Source organism: Felis catus, chromosome F2 (assembly GCF_018350175.1).
Source record: "Felis catus isolate Fca126 chromosome F2, F.catus_Fca126_mat1.0, whole genome shotgun sequence".
Classification (NCBI taxonomy): Eukaryota; Metazoa; Chordata; class Mammalia; order Carnivora; family Felidae; genus Felis; species Felis catus.
In genome coordinates, this window is record NC_058385.1 from 53547157 (window position 1) to 53569730 (window position 22574).

The following is a 22574-nucleotide window of genomic DNA, read 5'->3' on the forward strand; positions in this document are numbered from 1 at the left end:
GCTTTTGTGCCAGTACCCTACTGTCTTGATAATTACAGCTTTGTAATACAGCTTGAAGTTTAGAATTGTGATGCGTCCAGCTTTGGTTTTCTTTTTCAACATTACTTTGGCTACGCAGGGTCTTTTCTGGTTTCATACAAATTTTAGAATTGTTTGTTCTAGCTCTGTGGAGAATGCTTGTGTTATTTTGATAGGGATTGCATTAAATGCGTAGATTGCTTTGGGTAGTTTTGACAGTTTAGCAGCATTCTTCCAATCAATGAGCATGGAATGATTTTCCATTTCTTTGTGTCTTTTTCAGTTTCTTTCATAAGTTTTCTGTAGTTTTCAGCATACAGATCTTTTACCTCTTTGTTTAGGTTTATCCTTAGGTAACTTACGGTTTTTGGCACTTTGCAAATGGGCATGATTCCTTGATTTCTCTTTCTGCTGCTTCATTATTGGTGTATAGCAATGCAACTGATTTCCATACTTTGATTTTATATCCTGCGACTTTGCTGAATTCATGGATCAGTTCTAGAAGTTTTTTGGTGGAGTCTTTAGGGTATTCCACAAAGAATATAATGTTGTCTGTGAAGAGTGAAAGTTTGACTTCTTTCTTGCTGATTTGTATGCCTTTTATTTCTTTTTGTTCTGATCACTGAGGCCAGGACTTCCAGTACTATGCTGAACAACAGTGGTGAGAGTGGACATCCCTGTCATGTTCCTGACCTTAGGGAGAAAGCTCTTAGTTTTTCCCCATTTAGGATGATTATTAGCTGTGGGTCTTTCATATATGGCCTTCATGATGTTGAGGGTTTTTTCTATCCCTACTTTCTTGAGGATTTTTATAAAGAAGGATGCTGTATTTTGTGAAATGCTTTTTCTGCATCTATTGAGAAGATCATATGGTTCTTATCCTTTCTTTTATTAAAATGTGATGTATCATATTGATTGATTTATAGATACTGAATCACCACTGCAGCCCAGAAATACTCCCACTTGATCTTGATGAATAATTCTTTTAATGTATTGTTGGAATAGATTTGCTAGTATCATGAGAATTTTTGCATCCATGTTCATCAGGGAAATTTGTCTGTAATTCTCCTTTTTAGTGAAGTCTTTGTCTGGTTTTGGAATCAAGGTAATGCTGGCTTGTATAATGAGTTTGGAAGTTTTCTTCCATTTCTATTTTTGGAACAGCTTCAAAGAATAAGTATTAACTTTTCCTTAAATGTTTAGTAGAATTCCCCTGGGAAGGCATCCAGCCTTGGGCTCTTGCTCTTGTTTGTTGGGATATATATATATATATATATATATATATATATATATATATGTATATATTATGAACATATATGAATGATATCTGAATATATGATATGATATATATGAATGAATGGTATCAAGTTTGCATTCATTATATATATATAATATATATACATATGTATATATGTATAATGTATATATATTATGAATGCAAACTTGATACCTCTGGTGTGAATGCTTTCTATCTATCTTGTTTTGGTAAATTTTAGTGTGCTTTTCTGTTTAGGGGGACAGATCTCCCATCCTAGAATTAGATGATCCTCATTTGAGATAGGGTGACTTTTTTTAATTTTATTTTTTGTTTTTTAAATTTACATCTAAATTAGTTGGCATATAATGCAACAATGATTTCAGGAGTAGATTCCTTAGTGCCCCTTAAACATTTAGCACATACCCCACCCACAACCCCTCCAGTAACCTTCAGTTTGTACTCCATATTTATGAGTCTCTTCTGTTTTGTCCCCCTCTCTGTTTTTATATTATTTTTGTTTCCCTTCCCTTATGTTCATCTGTTTTATCTCTTAAAGTCCTCATATGAGTGAACTCATATGATTTTTGTCTTTCTCTGACTAATTTCACTTAGCATAATACCCTCCAGTTCCATCCACAGACTTGCAAATGGCAAGATTTCATTCTTTTTGATTGCCGAGTAATACTCCAATGTATATATACACCACATCTTCTTTATCCATTCATCCATTGATGGACATTTGGGCTCTTTTCATACTCTGGCTATTGTTGATAGTACTGCTATAAACATGGGGTGCATGTGTCCCTTCAAAACAGCACACCTGTATCCCATGGATAAATGCCTAGTAGTGCAATTGCTGGGTCATAGGGTAGTTCTATTTTTAATTTTTTGAGGAACCTCCATACTATTTTTCAGAGTGGCTGGACCAGCTTGCATTCCCACCAACAATGCAAAAGATCCTCTTTCTCTGCATCCTTGCCAACATCTGTTGTTGCCTGAGTTGTCAATGTTAGCCATTCTAACGGGTGTGAGGTGGTATTTCATTGTGGTTTTGATTTGTCTGTCCCTGATGATGAGTGATGTTGAGCATTTTTTCATGTGTCAGTTGGCCATCTGGATGTCTTCTTTGGAGAAGTGTCAATTCATGTCTGTTGCCCATTTCTTCATGGGATTATTTGTTTTTTGGGGGGGGTGTTGAGTTTGATAAGTTCTTTATAGATTTTGGATACTAACCCTTTATCTGATATGTTGTTTGCAAATATCTTCTCCCATTCTGTCAGTTGCCTTTTAGTTTTGCAGATTGTTTCCTTTGCTGTGCAGATTTTTTTATTTTGATGAAGTCCTGGTAATTCATTTTTGCTTTTGTTTCCCTTGCCTCCGGATATGTGTTGAGTAAGAGGTTGCTGTGGCCAAGATCAAAGAGGTTTTTGCTTGCTTTCTTCTTGAGGATTTTGATGGCTTCCTGTATTACATTTAGGTCTTTCATCCATTTTGAGTTTATTTTTGTGTATGGGGTAAGAAAATGGTCCAGGTTCATTCTTCTGCATGTTGCTGTCCAGTTTTCCCAGCACCACTTGCTGAAGAAACTGTCTTGATTCCACTGGATATTCTTTCCTGCTTTGTCAACGATTAGTTGGCCATGTGTTTGTGGGTCCACTTCTGGGTTCTCTATTCTGTTCCATTGATCTGAGTGTCTGTTCTTGTGCCAGTACCATACTGTCTTGATGATTACAGCTTTGTAGTATAGCTTGAAGTCTGGGATTGTGATGTTTCCTGCTTTGCTTTTCTTTTTCAAGATCACTTTGGCTATTCGGGGTCTTTTTGGTTCCATACAAATTTTAGGATTATTTGTTCCAGCTCTATAAAGAATTCTGGTGTTACTGTGATAGAGATTACATTGAATATGTAGATTGCTTTCGGTAGTATCGACATTTTAACAGTATTTGTACTTCCTATCCAGGAGCATGGAATCTTTTTCCATTTTTTTGTGTCTTCTTCAGTTTTTTTCATAAGCTTTCTATAGTTTTCAGTGTATAGATTTTTCACCTCTTTGGTTAGATTTATTCCTAGGTATTTTATGGTTTTTGGTACAACTGTAAATGGGATTGATTCCCTGATTTCTCTTTCTGTTGCTTCATTGTTGGTGTATAGGAATGCAACCAACTTCTGTGCGTTGATTTTATATCCTGCAACTTTGCTGAATTCATGAATCAGTTCTAGCAGTTTTTTGATGGAATCTTTTGGGTTTTCCAAAAAAACCATCATGTCATCTGCAAAGAGTGAAAGTTTGATCTCCTCCTGGCCGATTTGGATGCCTTTTATTTCTTTGTGATGTCTGAATACTGCGACTAAGACTTCCAATACTATGTTGAATAACAGTGGCGAGAGTGGACATCTGTGTCTTGTTCCTGACCTTACCGGGAAAGCTCTCAGTTTTTCCCCATTGAGGATGATATTAGCGTTGGGTCGTTCATATGTGGCTTTTATGATCTCGAGGTATGCTCCTTTTATCCCTACTCTCTTGAGGGTTTTTTATCAAAAAAGGATACTGTATTTTGTCAAAAGCTTTATCTGCATCTATTGAGAGGATCATATGGTTCTTGTCCTTTCTTTTATTGATGTGTTGAATCATGTTAATTGTTTTGTGGATATTGAACCAGCTCTGCATCCCAGGTATAAATCCTGCTTGGTCGTGGTGAATAATTTTTTTAATGTATTGTTGGATCCAGTTGGCTATAATGTTGTTGAGGATTTTTGCATCCATGTTCATCAGGGAAATTGGTCTATAGTTCCCCTTTTTAGTGTGGTCTCTGTCTGGTTTTGGAATCAAGGTAATGCTGGCTTCATAGAAAGAGTTTGGGTGTTTTCCTTCCATTTCTATTTTTTGGAACAGTTTGAAGAGAATAGGTGTTAACTCTTCCTTAAATGTTTGGTAGAATTCCCCTGGAAAGTCATCTGGCCCTGGACTCCTGTTTTTTGAGAGAGTTTTGATTACTAATTCGATTTCCTTACTAGTTATGGGTCTGTTCAAATTTTCTATTTCTTCTTGTTTCAGTTTTGGTAGTGTATATGTCTAGGAATTTGTCCATTTCTTCCAGATTACCCATTTTATTGGCATATAATTGCTCATAATTTTCTCTTATTATTGTTTTTATTTCTGTTGTGTTGGTTGTGATCTCTCCTCTTTCATTCTGGATTTTATTTATTTGGGTCCTTTTTCTTTTTGATCAAACTGGCTATTGGTTTATCAATTTGTTAATTGTTTCAAAGAACAAGATTCTGGTTTCATTGATCTGTTCTCCAGTTTTTTTGGTTTCGATAGCATTAATTTCTGCTCTAAAATTTATTATCCTATCTTCTGCTGGTTTGGGGTTTTATTTGCTGTTCTTTTTCCAGCTCCTTAAGGCATAAGGCTAGGTTGTGTATCTGAGATCTTTCTTTCTTCTTTCAGAAGGCCTGGATTGCTATATACTTTCCTCTTATGACCACCTTTGCTGCATCCCAGAGGTTTTGGGTTGTGGTGTTATCATTTTCATTGGCTTCCATATGCTTTTTAATTTCCTCTTTAACTTCTTGGTTAGCTCATTCATTTCTTAGTAGGATGTTCTTCAGTTTCCAAGTATTTGTTACCTTTCGAAATTTTTTCTTTTGGTTGATTTCTAGTTTCATAGTGTTGTAGTCTGAAAATATGCACGGTATGATGGTATGATCTCGATCTTTTTGTACTTACTTAGGGCTGATTTGTGTCCAAGTATGTGGTCTATTCTGGAGAACATTCCATGTGCACTGGAGAAGAATGTATATTCTACTGCTTTAGGATGAAATGTTCTGAATATATCTATTAAGTCCATCTGGTCCAGTGTGTCATTCAAAGCCATTGCTTCCTTGTTGATTTTTTGATTAGATGGTCTGTCCATTGCTGTGAGTGGGGTGTTGAAGTCTCCTACTGTTATGGTATTACTATCGATGAGTTTATTTACATTTATGATTAATTGATTTATACATTTGGGTGCCACCACATTTGGCACATAAATGTTTACAATTGTTAGGTCTTCTTGGTGGATATACCCCTTGATTAGGATATAATGCCCTTCTGCATCTCTTGATACAGTCTTTATTTTAAAGTCTAGATTGTCTGATATAAGTATGGCTACTCCAGCTTTCTTTTGTTGACCATTAGCATAATAGATGGTTCTCCATCCCCTTACTTTCAAAATGAAGGTGTCTTTAAGTCTAAAGTGGGTCTCTTGTAAACAGCATATAGATGGATCTTGTTTTCTTATCCATTCTGTTACCCTATATCTTTTTATTGGAGCATTGAGTCCCTTGACATTTAGAGTGAGTACTGAAAGATATGAACTTATTGCCGTTATGATACTTGTAGAGTTGGAGTTTCTGGTGGTATTCTCTGGTCCTTTCTAATCTTTGTTGCTTTTGGTATATATATATATATATATATATATATATATATATATATATATTCATCTTTTCTCCCCTCAGAGAGTCCCCCTTAAAATTTTTTACAGGGTGGTTTAGTGGTCACAAAGTCCTTTAATTTTTGTTTGTCTGGGAAACTTTTTATCTCTCCTTCTATTTTGAATGACAACCTTGCTGGATAAAGAATTCTTGACTGCATGTTTTTCTGACTCAGCACATTGAATATATCCTGCCACTCCTTTCTGGCCTGCCAATTTTCTGTGGATAGGTCTGCTGCAAACCTGATCTGTCTTCCCTTGTAGGTTAGGGACTTTTTTTCCCTTGCTGCTTTCATGATTCTCTCTTTGCCTGAGTATTTCGTGAATTTGACTATGATATGCCTTGTTGATGGTCGGTTTTTGTTGAATCTAATGGGGAGTCTTCTGTACTTCCTGGATTTTGATGTCTGTGTCTTTCTGCAGGTTAGGAAAGTAAGCTACAATTTGCTCACAAAACCCCTCTACCCCTATTTCTCTCTCTTCCTCTTCTGGGACCCCTATGATTCTGATGTTGTTCCTTGTTAATGAGTCACTGATTTCTCCAATTCTTAAATCGTGCTCTTTTGCCTTAATCTCTCCCTTTTTTTCTGCTTCATTATTCTCTATGAGTTTGTCTTCTATATCGCTGATTCTCTATTCTGCCTCATCCATCCTTGCTACTGCTGCATCTATCCGTGATCGCAGCTCAGTTATAGCATTTTTAATTTCATTCTGGCTATTTTTTACTTCTTTTATCTCTGCAGAAAGGGATTCTAATCTATTTTCGACTCCAGCTAGTATTCTTATTATCATGATTCTAAATTCTTGTTCAGACGTCTTGCTTGTACCTGTGTTGGTTAAATCCCTGGCTGTCGTTTCTTCGTGCTCTTTCTTTTGAGGTGAATTCCTTCATTTTTTCATTTTGAAGGGAGAAAAGGAACTAGTGAGGTAGAAAAATTGAAATTAAAAAAATTAAAATTAAAAAATATTAAAATTCAAAATTAAACACATACACACACACACACACACACACACACACACACATCAAATAGATGATGCTAGATCCTAGGTGTTTTTTGGCCTGGGTGTTGAAAATAGTTTGACAGATTAGAGCAAAAAAAAAAAAAAGCAAGGGGGGGGGGAGGAAAAATAAAAATGAAATTGAGAATTTGAAAAAATGAATACACTGAAGTAGACTAAAATGAGATGATGGGGTAAAATAGAATTTGAAAAAATATACACAAAATTTAAAGAATATAGTAGAAAAAATTAAAGAAATATATTTTTAATAAAAATTAAAAATAATAGGATTTTTTCTTTTTCTGTATTCAAGAAAAAAGAAAAAAAGGGAAAAAAAAGATCAAAAAATGAAAAAAAAAGGAAATAGTTTGAAAATTTGAGAAAGTGAATACACTGTAGTAGACTAAAATATAATGGTGGAAGTAAAATAGGATTTGAAAAAATTCACATAAAAGCAAAAAGTATAGTAAAAAATTAAATAAAAATATTTTAAATAGAAATTGAAAGTAAAAATGACGTTTTTCTCTTTCTGCATTCAAGAAAAAGAAAGTAAACAAAAAAGAGAAAAAAAGGAAATTGAAAATTTGAAAAGGTGAATACACTGAAGTTGACTAAAATAAAATTATGAAAGTAAAATAGAATTTGAAAAAATTTACACAAAAGTAAAAAGTATAGTAATAAAAATTAAAGAAAAATATTTTTAATAAAAATTGGAAGAAAAATGAATATTTTCTCTTTCTGTATTCGAGAAAAAGAAAAGTATAAAAGAGAAAAAGGAAGAAAAAAAAGAAAATTGGATAGATGAACCTGTTAACAGATTGAAGTAGGACTGAAATTACTTTTTTTTCCCCTAGAAGTCAGTGTATGTATTGCTTTATAGTCCATAAACTAAGCCAGCAGTGAGACTTGTGTTCTTGAAGAGTGAGGTTGGCCCAGATGGGCGGGGTTCAGTGTAATAGCTCCGCTCTCCACTAGATGGCGCTGCTAGCCTACTGGGGTGGAGTGTTGTGGTGCTTGTAGGTGCATATGCGCATGATCGGGAGCGGTGAAAATGGTGCCACGCAGCTACCCAGTCTGTTCTCCCAGATTAGCAATCCTGCACCCATCCTCTGTCTTCAGCTTTTGTCTATTCCCTGCTTTTTTACTCTCTGTGACCAGGCCCCAGGCAGTACCTCTGTCCTGAGTTTTGTCTCAGATGCGGCTGTTTTCCCCAGCCCCTTACTTCTGAGGAACTGCAGCTTTGACCCGTTCTGCCCCTCTGCGGGAGGATCTCACCAAGCAATGGCTGAATGAGCAATGGCCAAATGAGCAATGGCTGAATGTCGGCTGCACCCAGGAACGCTCACTGGACCCTGCTGCTGCCAGTGGCTTGAGACTGCGGCCAGGTGCCAGCCCGCCCTAGAAAAAGCTCACGAGATAGTGTAGCAGCAGCGTTTCAGGGATTATGGAAAATCACAACACACATCTGGTACCAGGCTTCACACTTAACGACCTTGTTCCAGCACCAGTAAATGTGGCTGTTTTCTGGGGTTTGCTGGGACCAGGTGGCTTCAGCAGTCTCTACCAAATGTCCTTCCAGCAGTGGAACCGCTTTTCCCTTTGTGGCCCGAGAACCTCCCGGACCCCACTCTGTTGCTGGGGATTCGCCCTTCCCACCGGAGCACCGCCAAATATCCAGCTGCAGAGTTGCAGCCTTTGCACTCCCCTTGTTTACACTCTTAATGGAATTTAAACCCTCTCCTTTTTCCTTTCTCCCTTTTTTGTTTAGTTTCTGTGGCTGTTTCCAATTTTCTGCTTTCTCTCCAGCTGCTTTTGGGGAGGGGTGTTTTTCCCGTATTCTCCCCGCCCCCCCCAGTCTCCATCCTCTCTCCACCCACCTGTTGGGAGATTTTTGATTACTGATTTAATTTCTCTACTGGTTATGGGTCTATTCAAATTTTCTATTTCCCCGTTCCAGTGTTGGGAGTTTATATGTTTCTAGAAATTTGTCCATTTCTTCCAGATTGCCCAATTTGTTTGCATATAATTGCTCATAATATTTTCTTATTGTTTGTATTTCTGTAGTGTTGTTTGTGATCACTCCTCTTTCGTTTATGATTTTATTTATTTGGGTCCTTTCCTTTTTCTTTGATAAACCTGGCTAGGGGTTTATCAATTTTGTTAATTTTTTCAAAGAATCACTGCTAGTTTCATTCATCTGTCCTACTGTTTTTTTCCTCCTTATAACATTGATTTCTGCTATAATCTTTATTATTTCCCTTCTTTTCCTAGAAGGGCTTTATTTGCTGTTTTGGCTTTATTTGCTTTTGTTTTTCCAACTTCTTTAGGTTTAAGGTTAGGTTGTATATTTCAGACCTTCCTTCTTTAGGGAGGCCTGGATTGCTATATATTTCCCTCTGATGACTGCCTTTGCTGCATCCCAAAGGTTTTGGACTGTCGTATTTTCATTTTCATTGGCTTCCATATACTTTTTAATTTCCTCTGTAATATCTTGGTCAACCCATTCTTTCGTTAGTAGGATGTTCTTTAACTTCTGAGTATTTGTGATGTTTCCAAATTTTTTCTTGTGTTTGATTTCAAGTTTCATAGCATGTGGTCTGACAATACACATTGTATGATCTCAATCTTTTTGTACTTTTTGAGAGCTGATTTGTGACACAGTATGTGATCTGTTCTGGAGAATGTTCCATGTGCACTCAAGAAGAATGTGTATTCTGCTGCTTTAGGAAAAAAGACAGCATATGGTGTTGGGAAAACTAGACAGCAACATGAAGAAGAATGAACCTTGAACACTTTCTTACCCATACACAAAAATAAATTTAACATGGATGAAAGACCTAAATATAAGGCAGGAAACCAACAAAGTCCTAGAGGAGAAAAGAGATAGCAGCCTCTTTGTTCTTGGCCACAGCAACTTCTTTCTAGACATGTCTCCAGAGGCAAGGGAAACAAAAGCAGAAATGAACTACTGGGAGACTTCATCAGGATTAAAAAGCTTCTGCACAGCAAAGAAAACAATCAACAAATCTAAAAGTCAACCTATGGAATGGGAGAAGATATTTGCAAATCACATATTGGATAAAGGGCTAGTATCCAAAATATATAAAGAACTTATCAAACTCATCACCCCAAAAACAAATAATCCAGTGAAGAAATGAGAAGAAGACATGAACAGATACTTTTCCAAAGCAGACATCTAGATGGCTAACAGACACATGAAAAGATGCACAACATCACTCATCATCAGAGAAATACAAATAGAAAAACTACAATGAGATACCACCTTACACCTGTCAGAATGGCTAAAATTAACAACACAGGAAACAACAGGTGTTGGTGAGGCTGTGGGGAAAGGGGAGCCCTTTTGCATTCTTGGTAGGAATGCAAACTGGTGCAGCCACTCTGGAAAACAGTATGGAAGTTCCATAAAAAATTAAAAATAGAACTACCCTATAACCTAGCAATTGCATACTAGGTATTTATCCAAAGGATACAAAAATGTTGATTCAAAGGGACACGTGCACCCCAATGTTTACAGTGGCACTATCAACAATAGCCAAATTATGGAAAGAGCCCAAATGTCCATTGACTGATGAATGGATAAAGAAGATGTGATATGTACGTACAATGGAATGTTACTCTGTTATGGAAAAGAATGAGATCTTGCCATTTACTATGATGTGGATGGAACTAGAGTGTATTATGCCAAGTGAAATAAGTCTGTCAGAGAAAGACAAATATCATATAATTTCACTCATATGTGGAATTTAAGAAACAAAACAGATGAACCTAGGGGAAGGGAAGCAAAAATAAGATAAAAACAGAGGAAGGCAAACCATAAGACACTTAAATACAGAGAAGAAACTAGAATCACAAGTAAGATAAAATTTGGGTAAAATTTTTAAAGTTGCTTGTAAGAATATTTCATTGTATGTATACACACACACACACACACACACACACACACAATGTGTGGTATATATCACAGCTTCTTCATCCCCTGGAATATTACTCAGCCAATAAAAAGGAATAAAATCTGGCCATTTACAATGACATGGATGGAGCTAGAAAGTATTATTCTAAGTGAAAGAGGTCAAAGGCAAATACCATATGAGTTCACTCATATGTGGAATTTCACAAAACAGATGAACAAAGGGGAAAAAAAGAGAGGCAAACTAGAAGACAGACTCTTAACTATAGAGAACAAACTGAGGGTTGCTGGAGGGGAAGTGGGCAGAGGTATGGGTTAAATGGTGATGGGAATTAACAAAGGGCACTTGTTATAAAGAGCAGTGGGTGTTGTATAAGTGATGAATTGCTAAATTCTATACCTGAAACTAATATTACACTGCATGTTAACCAAGTGGAATTTAAATACAAACTTGAAAAACAAAATAAAATAAAATTGCTTGTAGGAGTAAATGTTTATTAATATAGTCATAAAAAAATAGACGTGGAAAAATATTTCTCTCAATTTTGACTGAAAATAGAGTTGTTAAGATTTTGGCCATTAGATTTTGTTCTGGTTGGTGTTTAAAATAAAAAAGAATACTTTTATTAATTTCATTTAGAGAACTTATAAAGAGATACAGGTGTCATTTAGCAATTCCATTTTTTATCAGGTGACAATTTTTGATTTAGAGATTATTGTAATAGAGTATCATTTTCTCTGTAAAATATCATGTCAGCCATAGGAAATAAAGAAACTCATATGAGATACATAGATGCTTTTTTATGTAAAATATTCTAACATTCAGTTTTTATGGCATATGGAAATACTCTTTCAGAACAGAATATAAAACATTATGAAAAATCCACTTAATAACATGAAAGTATATACTGAAAATTACCAGTGTCTTCTTGGTATTGCTACCTACCCAGATTTGATAGAAAGGTAATTCATAGAGATTATATTTGTGCACTTTCAAATTTGACTTGATTTAGAATATTATCAAATAGAGGAGGTTGAATAAAAAAAAACAAAGAACACCAATTTGTGGCACAAATCTACATAATAACATTATTTTTTAAAATTTTTTTTACCGTTTATTCATTTTTGAGGGACAGAGTGTGAGCAGGGGAGAAGCAGAGAGAGAGGGAGACACAGAATTCGAAGCAGGCTCCAGGCTCTGAGCTGTCAGCACAGTGCTGGATGCGGGGCTCAAACTCACTGACCATAAGATCACGACCTGAGCTGAAGTCGAAAGCTTAACCAGCTGAGCCACCCAGGCGCCCCTCTAAATAATAACATTATAAAACAAGATTAATAAACAGCTTCATTTAATGTCAGGTTTTGATGCAACACTGAAAACACTGCTTTGGTTTTAAAGTAAGTTATTGAATCTGGGCAACAAGGAAATGAATAAGATTATTAACGTTGTAACAAAGCCCAGAAATGAAATATCATTTGGAAAACAGCAAGCTGGTTAAAGGCCAAGGAGAGAAAAAAAATAAGAAACACAAATGTTCCAGCAGAGCCTTGGTTTGAAAATGAATAAAAGAGGTAAATATATTCCATTTAAATGTTATCTCATACTTATTAGACCTTCATTTCTAAAAAACAAATGACAAAACAGGATCTGGATTTTTATAGAATGGGAGTAGGAGCTATTGCTCCCTTTCCATTTTAAGTATAAGTATGTTTTTTCTTGATACCTCAATCTGGAACTGTTTCTTTTTGCATTAAAAGTTTAGGTAGACCATTCTGAAACAACAGATTACACCAAAGAGAAACTGAAACAGATAAATGTCTTTTAGGACCTGAGGTATCATATATCCAAAAATACCAATCTTCTACTTTGATGTAGACCAAAAAGCTCCTTACTTTCCTTTCAAAAGTAGCAGGGCAGAAAGCTTTCATAGGTTGGAAGTGCATAGTAAATAAAGTTCAAAACTCAAATCTTGGACAACCTTACTTCCCAATATGGCAAAAATAAAATATGTTGTTTTGTAACATAAATTATATTAGTTATAGAAAACATCCTATACCAAAAAGCATTATCTTTTTAATAATATAAATTCCCAATGAGCAAAAGACATTAGTAAAAAATGAATTCACCAGTATTAAAATGCTCTGAACCTGATATAAGAGGTAGAATCTGACTGGGACCTATGGTGAAAGATGACCTCGTTAGCTTACCAAGTGTTTTAAGTGTCACTGATTATTTTTCCCTTCCTAACTCTCTAAACAATTTCTGCTTTTCTGTGTTGTTTGCTAAATTTTTAGCATTATTTACTTTCACTTCAATCAGTTGAAGACGGTACAATCCAGTGTCTTCTTTGGTGAGTCACTAACTAGTTTTTGTGTTTTTCAACCTAAGATTCCTGTTCTTCTGCCATTTGCTTGCCTGGCAGCTTTGTACTCAGTTTGATTTAGTTAGAAGGACATTTAACATTGGCTGATTTGGATTGCATGAAATAAGATAGTCAACAGGTGGAAGCCAAATCAGGCCACACATATTTAATACTGCAGTGCTCTGTGGTATACCAAAACAATTTCCTTCAGCATTGAAGCATCTGGCTAGCTCTTATAGTTTCTTTTTTATGTTTAACTAAGGGAAAAATTGATTCAGGGCAGGGAAAAGGTAGGGCTCACCCAAAAGTTTGTGCTAAGGATAAAGCTCAGTGGCACTAAAATGCCCAAGTCTGTTTGTGTGGATCTAGGGTGAGCACAATAACTGTATATAATTATGTTCAGAAGGTAGAAAAATTGGAATATATATCTCTCTAATCTGAGTAGTAGCTAAATTGTATTTCTGCTTCATTCACACCATGAATTTAATTGTGTAATTCTAACTTTAAATATGTAATATAAGTAATAAGTTTTCCTTTGTAGAGGAACAAAAAATTCATTCTCTTACCTCTTAGGCAGTTAGCTCATGTTTCTAGTGATTGAATTTAAGAGTTATTTCTTAATTACATGCTACTATTTTATTCATCCCCAAATCGAAAAGTGATTAGGCATCTCAATTAGCCAGCTGGATTAAGAACAAGCCATTTTTGTGACATGAAATTTTAGGCTAAATGTGAAAATTATTGATTTGCTTTTGGTTTTGCCACTTTACCATTGATTTTATCTGAATATAGGGCTTTTACTTAGTGATATTTGAAGTAATTATTCACTGTAATACCCTATAGATAGGAAAACCATCCAAAATTATAGTGCATAAAAAAAATAAACCACCTCCACTTAGTTTTGTTGAAGGAAACAGTCAACAAAACTAAATGGAGATGCTTTATTTATTTTTTTGTGCAGTGTAAGGTTGGATGATTTTCCTATCTATAGAGTATGACAGTAAAGAATTATTTCAGATATCACTAAGTAAAGGCCCTATATTCAGATAGGAAACAGTCAACAAAACTAAAAGACAACCTACAGAATGGGAGAAGATATTAGCAAATGACATGTTGGATAAAGGGTTAGTATCCAAGATATATAAAGAACTGATATAACTCAACTCCCAAAAAACAAATAATCCAATTTAAAAATGGGCAGAAGACATGATGAGACATTTTTTCAAAGAAGACATACAAATGGCCAACAGACACACAAAAAGATGCTCAACATCACTCATCATCAGGGAAATACATATCAAAACTACAACGAGGTTTGACCTCACACCTGTCAGAATGGCTAAAATTAACAACACAAGAAACAACAGGTGTTGGTGAGGATTTAGAGAAAGGTGAACCCTCTTGCATTGTTGATGGGAATGGAAACTGGTACAGCCACTCTGGAAAACTGTATAGAGGTTCCTCAAAAAGTTAAAAGTAGAACTCCCCTACAATCCAGCAATTGCACTACTAGATATTTACCCAAAGAATATGAAATACTAATTCAAAGGGATATATGCACCCCAATGTTTATAGCAACATTATCTATAGTAGCCAAACTATGGAAACAGCCCAAGTGTCCATTGACTGATGAATGGATAAAGAAATTATGGTATAATGGAATGTTAATTAGCCATAAAATAAGAATGACATTTTCCCATTTGCAATGATGTGGGTGGAGCTAGAGAGTACTATGGTAAGTGAAATAACTCAGTCAGAAAAAGAGAAATACTATATGATTTCACTCATATGTGGAACTTAGGAAATAAAACAAAAGAGCATAGGGAGAAAAAAAGAGAAAGGCAAATCAAGAAACAGCTTCTTAACTATAGAGAACAAACTGATGGTTACCAGAAGGGAGGTGGGTGGGGGATGGATGAAATAGGTGATGGGGATTAAGTTGTGCACTTGCTCTGATGAGCACTGGCTATTGTATGGAAGTGTTGAATCACTATATTGTACACCTGAAACTAATGTTAAATTCTATGTGAATTAACTGGAATTCAAATAAAAAAGTAAGTCATCTCCATAATCATGTTTGTAGATCTATTATCACCTGTATGGTAAATTCTGCTGATTTTAGTAACATGAAGAACCACATCTATTTCTTCTCTCAGGTGGCAGGTGTCTCCTCACTTTCCCTATCTCTGATTTTAATTCCCTCCTAGCTGCTTATCTCTCCTAATCTTTAACCTTCCTTTAGTTATACTTGCCAAGTATTTGGGGTTTTTTTTGCCTGAACTTAAGTCCTTTAGTGAACTAACAGTCATCAGAAATAGTCACCATCAGAATATTACATGTGTAATAACTGATCGAATCCCTTATTATGATTGACTCAGTCCATTTGATTTAAAGTATATACGTTTTTATGATAACTGTAAGCACAACCCTAGCTATTAAAATTACATTTTTATAAGTTTTTACTTCTTTATTTTGAGAGAGAGGGAGTGGAGGAGGGGCAGAGAGAGGGAGAGAGAGAATCCCAAGCAGTCTCAGTTCTGTCAGCATGGAGCCCAGTGCAGGCCTCAAACCCATGAACTGTGAGATCATGACTTGAGCCGAAATCAAGAGTTGGACGCTTAACTGACTGAGCCACCCAGGCACCCCTAAAATTATTTCTTATGTACAATACAACTTTACTTATCCAAAAATACCCTTCCAACAACATAGACCATCTGGAGAAACAAACTAAAACAAAACAAAACAAGCAAACAAAAAAACACACCTCCATGGAAAATAAATACAAGCATTGTATACTTCAGTGATCCCTGATAGTTCTTTTGTTCTGCAATAGATATAGCAACCTTGGTTTGTTAGAAGTCGTTTACTGTCTTCTTCTTACCTAGAAGCCTAAGGTAATGTACCTGTATACATGTACTGTCAGAATAACATTGTAGGAGTGGTTTAGCTACATATATCCACTAAATCAATTTAGCCTTTTACTCTAGCAAAGAGGCATAGTAAGCCATATTAGGGAACTGCACTCTACATCAGAGATCTGTAAGCAGTAGAAGGGAATTAAAACAGAAGGTATACTATAACATAGAAAGCAACAAAGCTGACTTGGCCATTAAAGGAAGATAGATATCTGGATGTATATTTTTGCCAATTAGTTACCCTAAATTACCCTTTGAACATACAGAAAAAAATACTGGGTAAAACATTTATATACATATATATTTAAATACATTGATGAATTGGCAAAAAAAACCCCAAAAAAAAAACAAATCCAAAAACAAAGTAAACCACAAATCATAAAAGTAAGTGTGAGCACTAGGTTTTGTTCTGAGGATTTCTGCTGAATCCTGAAATATTGGGTTTCCATTTTGACAGCTTCTTGGGAGATGGGAATATTAGTTAAACTGAGGATCCACCGTATGGTAGGAAATCTAATACGTAGGATACCCCTACTGAAAGCTGAGATGTGCAGGAGTGAAACAAAGAAGGAAACACCGAGGAAATTTGCCTGTATTAACACTAATGCTAAGTAAGTAAGTGAAGAGTAAGTAACAACTTCCTTGAGAATTTGCAAGTATAAACTAGCCCTCTATTGGTTTGAAAAAGCCTCAAGTGGAGAGTTTAACCTAGAATGTTTCCAGCTGGAAACAGTCCCAGATGACTGGCAGACACAAATGAAAGTCATTTGGAGAAATTCTAGTTCAGTCTAGGCCTCAACCTATTCCACTGATAGAACACCAAAGAACATGAACCTTCATGGTTAAAAAATCACAAAACATCCAAGGAGACAAGACATCATAAGTAAGAATCAACCAAAACAATGTATTTCCAAAACTATAAACATTGGAATTATCAGAGTATACAACTACATTTAATATGGTTAAAAAACCAAAAGCTTGAAAACTTAATAGGTCACAAGTGGATTTGAAAAATAACTAAATAGAAATTCTAGAAATTAATAACATAATAATTAAAATAAAAAACTCAATGAAAATATTAATCATCAGATTAGATGTAGTAGAAGAGTGAATTGATAAAGTAATTTCTGAAGAAATTATCCCAAATATACTTTAGAGAAATGACAATTATGATAAAGAAGTCAACAGTTGTGGAGAATGGAGAGAGAAGGTCTAATATACTTTTAATCAGAGTTCTAGGGGGAGATTAGAGAGTCAATGAGAAAGAGAGAGACTAAAAAGAATTCCTGAGAATTATTGAAAGGCACTAATTCTCAGATCAAGAAGGCCAAATAAATGACAAGATTAAACTAAGAATTTCTGTTCATCAAAAATCACCATAAAGTGAAAGGATAGTTTTGGGTCCATTTCTGGATTTTTCTCCTCTGCTACATTGATCCATGTGTCTGTTTTTGTGCCAGTGCCATACTGTTTTGATTACTATAGGTTTGTAATATAACTTGAAATATGAAATTGTGATACCTCCAGTTTTTTCTTTTTCAAGTTTGCTTTGGCGATTTGGGGTCTTTTGTGTATCTGTACAAATTTTAGGAGTGTTTGTTCTAGTTCTGTGAAAAATGCTGTTAGTATTTTGATGGGGATTACTTTAAATCTCTAGATTGCTTTGAATAGTGCCCTTTTAACAACAGTTGTTCTTTTAAACCTTGACCCATTTCTTTGGGTCATGTCCAGTTTCTTTCATCAGTGTTTTATAGTTTTCAGAGTGTAGGTTTTTGCCCCTTTGGTTAAGTTTATTTCTAGTTATTTTATTATTTTTGGTGCAATTGTAAATGGGATTGCTCTTGGTATAGACAAGGTAGGTAAAGTTTGCACATTCCTTCAGGTGGCTGTGTGTTTATGCTAGGAGGCAGGGGAGAGGAGGTAGCATTTGCTAGCTCCTTTATCCCTGGAGGAGTCCCTCTGTGAACCCTGCCCTTCCAGGATATGCTCTTAGATGAGTAAATAATTCTCCCTCCTTTATGTCCAGACATTTTTCAAAGTTGTGCTTCTTCACTGTATGTCTTTGGGCTGTTTGTCATGCTGTCTCTTTAAAAGTAGGGACTTGGCTTCCTGTCACCCTCTAGTCTCTCCCAGAATGGAGGCCACTGATTTTTAAAATTCCAGGCTTGGTGCACCTGGGTGGCTCAGTCAGTTAAGCGTCCAGATTCTTGATTTTGGCTAAGGACATGATCTCATGGGTCATGGGATTAAGCCCCAGTTGGGCTCTGTGCTGATGGCACAGAACCTGCCTGGGATTCTCTCTCCTTCCGTCTCTCTGCACGCACCCCCCCCCCCCCCAAAATACATAAACCTTAAAATTAAATTAAATTAAAGTTTCAGGCTTTAAGTCCCGTGGGTTGTAAGAACTGATGAAATTGAGCCCCTCTGGCTTTCAAAGCCAAATGTTATGGAGATTCATCTTCCCTGTGCAGACTCCCCTATGTGATACTCTCTTTCTCTCCCTTCTCTGTGTCCCTGACTCTCCTCCCCCAGTGGATGGCCAAGGTCTGTTTAGCTGCCCACCCAGTCTCTGTCCTTCCTCCTCTCTTTGATGTGTCCTCTTCTCTACCTTTGTGGAGTTTGTTCTGCCAGCCTTTTGGTCATTTTCTGGGTTATTTATGCTGATGTGAGTGTTATCCTGTTGTATCCATGTGAAAAGGAGGGCTTAGGCTCTTCTTACTTTGCCATCTTCCCAGCCTTCTGGATTTATGGGCTTTTAAAATACCCATCTGAGATAATTGCTTTCAATATATCATACTTTTTCCTCTGAATATTTCTATGGCATTGAGTATTATGGTTTAATTCAGCACCATGAATTATAGATGCTTAAATGATATTATTATATTAATTCATTTAAACTTCAAGTGAATAAGGAAGAGAAGGAAGAAACTTAATCTCGCATTGATACCTAAAATTTCTGGGGGCATATAGACTTGATTCTTAAATGTTCCATATTTGATGATGCTATTTTTGACTTATTCCTTCATCTCTCCCCAAGATGATTTCCCCAAGAAATCTTTTTAGAAATTCTGCTTTATGTTCATTTTGGAAATAATATATTAAAGCAGGTTGATACAAGGCTACTACAAAAGAACCCTTCAGCCAGAGAAGAAAAATCTCCAGTAGTGTTGAATTCCCAAATCAACAGTTCCTAATTAGGCTGTTCTTACTGCTTATTGTGCCTGATGTAGAGGAATTTCAGATAGTTCATTCGGCATTTTTATTTCCCTGAAAAACAGAAAGCATTTGAAATTGTCTATTAAAGATGTCTAGGGGCACCTGGGTAGCTCGGTTGGTTAAGCATCTGACTTCAGCTCAGGTCACGATCTCTCAGTTTGTGAGTTTGAGCCCCACGTCGGGCTCTGTTCTGACACCTCAGAGCCCGGAGCCTGCTTCAGATTCTGTCTCCCCCTCTCTCTCTGCCCCTCCCCTACTTACACTCTGTCTCTCTCCCTCTCAAAAATAAATAAACATTAAAAAAATAAAGATGTCTCTATTACATTAGACTTTTTAGAAATCTTAAGTAAAAAATAACCATCAAAGGGGAGCCTGGGTGGCTCAGTTGGTTGGGCGACTGACTTCAGCTCAGGTCATGATCTTGCAGTTTGTGAGTTTGAGCCCTGTGTCGGGCTCTGTGCTGACAGCTCTGAGCCTGGAGCCTACTTCAGATTTGTGTCTCCCCCTCTCTCTACCCCTCCCCTACTCATGGCTCTGTGTCTCTCTGTCTCTCATTAATAAATAAATGTTAAAAAAAATAAAAATAAAATAACCATCATTGCATATAAAGCCGAACTCAGTCTCTCCCTTTCCCAGTTGAGTTTGTTTTCATTTAAATTTCACATATAGCTGAGAAAATAAAAAAATATTATTATTATTTTTTTAGGATATTTTTATTAAAATTTTTTTAATTTAATTTTTTTTTAATTTGCATCCAAATTTGTTAGCATATAGTGCAACAATGATTTCGGGAGTAGATTCCTTAACGCCCCTTACTCATTTAGCCTATCTCCCCTCCCACACCCCCTTCAGTAACCCTCAGTTTGTTCTCCATATATGTGAGTCTCTTATGCTTTGTCCCTCTCCCCATTTTTATATTATTTTTGTTTCCCTTTCCTTATGTTCATCTGTTTTTTCTCTTTAAGTCCTCATATGACTGAAGTCATATGATATTTGTCTTTCTCTGATTAATTTCACTTAGCATAATACCCTCCAGTTCCATCCACAGACTTGCAAATGGCAAGATTTCATTCTTTTTGATTGCTGAGTAATACTCCATTGTATACTTATACAACATCTTCTTTATCCATTCATCCATTGATGGACATTTGGGCTCTTTCCATCTTTGGCTATTGTTGATAGTGCTGCTGTAAACATGGAGGTGCATGTGTCCCTTTGAAACAGCACACCTGTATCCTGTGGATAATTGCCTAGTAGTGCAATTGCTGGGCTGTAGGGTAGTTCTATGTTTAGTATTTTTGAGGAAACTCCATACTGTTTTCCAGAGTGGCTGGACCAGCTTGCGCTCCCACCAACAATGCAAAAGAGATCCTCTTTCTCCGCATCCTCGCCAAAATCTGTTGTTGCCCGAGTTGTCAATGTTACCCATTCTGACAGATGTGAGGTGGTATCTCATTGTGGTTTTGATTTGTCTGTCCCTGATGATGAGTGATGTTGAGCATTTTTTCATGTGTCAGTTGGCCATCTGGATGTCTTCTTTGGAAAAGTGTCAATTCATGTCTGTTGCCCATTTCTTCACTGGATTATTTGTTTTTGGGGGGAGTGTTGAGTTTGATAAGTTCTTTAGACATTTGGATACTAACCCTTTATCTGATATGTTGTTTGCAAATATCTTCTCCCATTCTGTCAGTTGCCTTTTAGTTTTGCAGATTGTTTCCTTTGCTGTGCAGATTTTTTTATTTTGATGAAGTCCTGGTAGTTCATTTTTGCTTTTGTTTCCCTTGCCTCCGGATATGTGTTGAGTAAGAGGTTGCTGTGGCCAAGATCAAAGAGGTTTTTGCTTGCTTTCTTCTTGAGGATTTTGATGGCTTCCTGTATTACATTTAGGTCTTTCATCCATTTTGAGTTTATTTTTGTGTATGGGGTAAGAAAGTGGTCCAGGTTCATTCTTCTGCATGTTGCTGTCCAGTTTTCCCAGCACCACTTGCTGAAGAAACTGTCTTGATTCCACTGGATATTCTTTCCTGCTTTGTCAACGATTAGTTGGCCATGTGTTTGTGGGTCCACTTCTGGGTTCTCTATTCTGTTCCATTGATCTGAGTGTCTGTTCTTGTGCCAGTACCATACTGTCTTGATGATTACAGCTTTGTAGTATAGCTTGAAGTCTGGGATTGTGATGTTTCCTGCTTTGCTTTTCTTTTTCAAGATCACTTTGGCTATTTGGGGTCTTTTTGGTTCCATACAAATTTAGGATTATTTGTTCGAGCTCTATAAAGAATGCTGGTGTTACTTGGATAGGGATTACATTGAATATGTAGATTGCTTTTGGTAGTATCGACATTTTAACAGTAATTGTACTTCCTATCCAGGAGCATGGAATCTTTTTCCATTTTTCTGTGTCTTCTTCAATTTCTTTCATAAGCTTTCTATAGTTTTCAGTGTATAGATTTTTCACCTCTTTGGTTAGATTTATTCCTAGGTATTTTATGGTTTTGGTGCAACTGTAAATGGGATTGATTCCCTGATTTCTCTTTCTGTTGCTTCATTGTTGGTGTATAGGAATGCAATCGATTTCTGTGCATTGGTTTTATATCCTGCAACTTCGCTGAATTCATGAATCAGTTCTAGCAGTTTTTTGGTGGAATCTTTTGGGTTTTCCATATAGAGTATCATGTCATCTGCAAAGAGTGAAAGTTTGACCTCCTCCTGGCCGATTTGGATGCCTTTTATTTCTTTGTGATGTCTGAATACTGCGGCTAAGACTTCCGATACTATGTTGAATAACAGTGGCGAGAGTGGACATCCGTGTCTTGTTCCTGACCTTAGGGGGGAGAGCTCTCAGTTTTTCTCCATTGAGGATGATATTAGCATTGGGTCTTTCATATATGGCTTTTATGATATCGAGGTATGATCCTTCTATCTCTACTTTCTTGAGGGTTTTTATCAAGAAAGGATGCTGTATTTTGTCAAATGGTTTCTCTGCATCTATTGAGAAGATTGTGTGATTCTTGTCCTTTCTTTTATTGATGTGATGAATCACATTGATTGTTTTTCATATATTGGACCAGCCTTGCATCCCAGGTATAAATCCCACTTGGTCGTGGTGAATATATTTTTTTAATGTATTGTTGGATCCAGTTGGCTATAATCTTGTTGAGGATTTTTGCATCCATGTTCATCAGGGAAATTGGTCTATAGTTCCCCTTTTCAGTGTGGTCTCTGTCTGGTTTTGGAATCAAGGTAATGCTGGCTTCATAGAAAGAGTTTGGGCATTTTCCTTCCATTTCTATTTTTGGAACAGTTTCAAGAGAATAGGTGTTAACTCTTCCTTAAATGTTTGGTAGAATTCCCCTGGAAAGCCATCTGGCCCTGGACTCTTGCTTTTTGGGAGAGTTTTGA

General features: G+C 36.2%; 1 protein-coding gene across 23 annotated transcripts in view; it reads left to right on the top strand.

The window, feature by feature from the left end:
- Positions 1-22574, top strand: part of EMC2 (ER membrane protein complex subunit 2) — a 565050-nt gene that overhangs the window by 75969 nt on the left and 466507 nt on the right. The gene's annotated exons all lie outside the window — the stretch shown is intronic.